General features: G+C 38.3%; 1 pseudogene; it reads right to left on the reverse strand.

Annotated features, from left to right (window-relative positions):
- Positions 1–3,390: 3,390 nt before the first annotated feature.
- LOC113182263 (cytochrome c oxidase subunit 7A2, mitochondrial pseudogene) lies at positions 3,391–3,638 on the reverse strand (annotated as a pseudogene).
- Between the last annotated feature and the right edge of the window lie 214 nt (positions 3,639–3,852).

The raw sequence follows: 3,852 nt of genomic DNA on the forward strand, positions 1-3,852 counted from the left end.
GAAAAATGTGTCATCAATTTGCATTTTTCTAGGATGTGACATTTCCTTATCACTTATTATGGAAACAAAACCATTAATAAAATGCATCACTCATTTACATTTTTCAGATTTTCCCAAGATGTACTATTTTGTTATAAACAGATGCCAAACTACGTAACCAGGCTCTAAGTCGCCCAACCTATCATTAACCTTTAAGTTTAAAGTACATCTGTATTAAGATCCCCATCTAAAGAAGTCCCCTTAAATCTTATACTTAAAATATCCTAAAGTCTATAAACTATTCTTAAAGCATCTTAAGAACCCATACAGCTAAAAACTTAAGAATTCTAAACTTGGAGCTGGGGTTGTAGCTCAGCGGTAGAGCACTCGTCTGGAACTTGCAAGGCTCTGAGTTCAATCCTCAGCACCGCATAAACATAAATAAATAAAATTAAAAGTATTGTATCCAACTATAAAAAAGAATATATAAAAAATTCTAAACTTAAGAATCTAAATAAAATGATATTTCTAATATTATTCTAAAAATGTATCTTATAAAGCTACTTTAATTAGTTCCTACATTTACTCTCATAAAACTGGTTGAGCTGCTTTCTTAAAGAGTTTCTTTGTTTCTTAGTCAAGGTACACTAGTTCTTATATCTTTGTAATCTCTCTCACTGAAAGGCAAATTCTGAATATTTACCGCCAATATTAACTATGCTCATCATAAGTATCTATGTGAGGTAAAAGAGGATTTAGGGAAAGGCGGGGGGGGAATGTATCTTTATTTGCCTTAACTTTCCTAAGTGTATATCATAACTTAACCTTAATCAAATAAAACTACATATGGTGGGCTTTGTGCAATAAGCATAATAATTAGGCTTTCTAAGAGGCCGGAAATATGGGCTTGGGCTCTTAGTTGATATAATCAATGTGGAGACTTTTTGGAGAATGATTGTTTTTCATTATCAGTTTTGCCCTCAATGTGCTGAGATAGTAGAACAGCCTTCTATTTTGTCCTCGATATGTTGAGAAGTAGTAGAACAGCCTTCAAGGCATGAATTACTTGTTACGTTCTAGCTATCTGAAATTTAATTTGGTTTGGCATTAAGCATACTCATGCTTCCTGTCAGGAATATGAGCATGAAAATAAAAAGTCCCAATTACATAAAAAAGTTTTGTTTTCCCACCAGTGCAGCTTTCCCAGCACTTATCCTCACTGTGACCTTGTCAAGACAATGAGATGGGGAGCACCTTCACCACTGGTTTCCCTTCTCTGCCAATAGGTGAGGTTGTCTGAATTTTCCAGTTGGCTGGGTGAGCCGATAGCAAGATGCTCTCATGCCCTCTTCCAGTCTTCCCACCCATTGTAGCCGGCCTCTTCTGTCCCTGTATACTTTAGGACTCATTAAGCTGGAGAGAGCCTGATTTTCTCCAACCTGTACTCCCCCACCCCACCCCACCCCCAAACTACCCCCAGTCTCCAGCTTTCCACAGGCTTGCCAGGCCCAGACTGGCCCACACAGTCTCAGCTGCAATCTGATGGACCTGGGCTTCAGATTCTCCAGGATTCATCTTGCTGCAGTCCCAAGATATCAATGCCATTCTAACTTGCAGAGAGACCACCAGGGATGTGCTCACACAAAGAAGCAACTCTGCAAAGAGGCAGCGAGATGGCAACCACTAGCACACCCAGCAGGAGGACCTCAGGTGCAACCAGACCTGCAAATACCCCATCAATATATCTCCAGGCCCTGGCTGGTGTACTCAGACTGAGGCAGCCATGCCCCAAGATGGCAGCAGTGGCAGTGACAAACCTGCAGGCCCCTTGGCCCTGGATTCTCAGGCCCTGGCTGGTGTCCCAAGATGGCAGTGGCCATGTGTAACCAAACTTGCAGGTTTCTGACAATGGATTTCCAGGTAACAATGGGCAGTGGGCAGTCTGTGGGTGGTCTACAGGCAAATGGTGGGCGCTTGGCAGGTGGATGTTGGGTGGCGGATAATCTATTTGGCTATTTCTTAACAGCTGGTACCAAATTCAACAATGAAGCACATGCACAGCCCTTAGAAAAGATGAAAATTTTAATAATGCTAGTGCAAATTGCTGAACCTTCAATGCATTGAAGTTGTTCCCTAATTTATGATTCTCTTCCTCACCAAGAGTCAGTTCTTTGGCCCACTATAGTTTGGATTTCATTTAGTGTGCTTTTAGTTCTAGGGAGGTTTCATGTATATGTCATCTTCCTCTATTCTTTATTTTCTGGTACTATACATGCTGGTAACTTGGACAGGAGAGAAAAAGAATGCCTCCTAAAATTTTACATTTCCATTAATATCCTCTTTAAGTGGTAGACCCAGAATGTATATAGTTAATTCTTCAGTCAGGCCATTATGTTTCTCCTGGGTCACTGCCCAAATTGGGCATGGTTGATAGGTTCCTTGTCAAGGTATAACATGGTGAAGAAGATGGTGGGGCATTTTTAGTAACTAGAACTACAACATTAATTTTCATAGGCTGAACCAGGGATATATGGATGCTGACAAGGGAGAGCTAAGGTATGATTAATGCCATCAATCCTCTGGAAAGGAATTAGTGGCAGCTATTTTGAGGGGAGGGACAAAGGGAAGTTTCTTACTGGATTTCATGGCCAATAAGTAAATCAAAGTACTTCATTTTTTAAATTTATTGATTCATTTTAGTTGTTGATGGAACTTTATTTTTTATTTATATGTGGTGCTGAGAATTGAACCCAGTGCCTCACACATTTGAGACGAATGCTCTACCACTGAGCAACAACCCCAGCCACTCAAATACTTCATTTTTAATTTGCATATTTTTACTAAAGGTCTTTGATTGGACAATTATTTATTTTGCATGTTTGTCAACTATAGATGTATTGAAATGGAAAAGAAAAACATGCTGTTTAAAAAAATTCCTAAGATTTTTTTTTTGTGTGTGTGTGTGTGTGTGTTAATATTTGAGTTTCAGTGAAGGAAAGAAACCATTTTTTTAAAAATCAATCTTTGTGGGCTGAGGTTGTGGCTCAGCAGTAGAGCGCTCACTTAGCAGGTGCAAGGCACTGGGTTTGATCCTCTGCACCATATAAAAAATAAATAAATAAAATAAAGGTATTGTGTCCAATTACAACTAAAAAATAAATATTAAAAAACAACAAAAAAATCAGTCTTTGTGTTCTAAGATCTTCTTGTAAAAACATAATCCCATTTTAAATTAAACTTAATTTAAATTAAATTTAAATTTTTTTTTCAGGGTAAAGATTGCTTTATTGGTGCCAGTTAGTACAAGTCAATAAATATTGATCCCCAAAGAAGAGCTCAGTTATTTATCAGACTACTGATCCATAGAGAGCTGAATTAAAATGAACCGAATGATTACTGAGATGACAGCAGTCAATCTTGCTTCTTGGGAAATGAAGCCATGGCCAACTGATACATGGCATAACCTGTTCCACCAACTGTAAGAATTATGGTGGCTCTATACAGCAGGGCATCAGCTACTCCACCCTTTAGATGCGCTGGAATTCCATTATCCTCCTGAAACAGCTTTGGTTTCTCTGGAATGTTATTTTCAAAATGTGTGAAGCAGTGCTGATGGTCCTTTGGGCAATCTGAAGAAAACACAGCAGATTCCGCAGCATCTTGCCTCATTTACTGCCCACCAACCAAAGCAACTGAATGTTGAGATAGAAAATCCGATGTTAAAAAATTTTAACAGTGGGGAAAAAAAAAGAAAAAGAGAAAGTTTTAAATTTTTACTTAGTCCTTCTTTGTTGTACTTTAAGAGATCCGAGTTTCAGCCTTATATTATTTTCTTTCTTCCTGAAAAACTTCTTTTAACATTTTGTCAGTTTA

Source organism: Urocitellus parryii, chromosome 6, assembly GCF_045843805.1.
Source record: "Urocitellus parryii isolate mUroPar1 chromosome 6, mUroPar1.hap1, whole genome shotgun sequence".
In the NCBI taxonomy this organism is placed as follows: domain Eukaryota; kingdom Metazoa; phylum Chordata; class Mammalia; order Rodentia; family Sciuridae; genus Urocitellus; species Urocitellus parryii.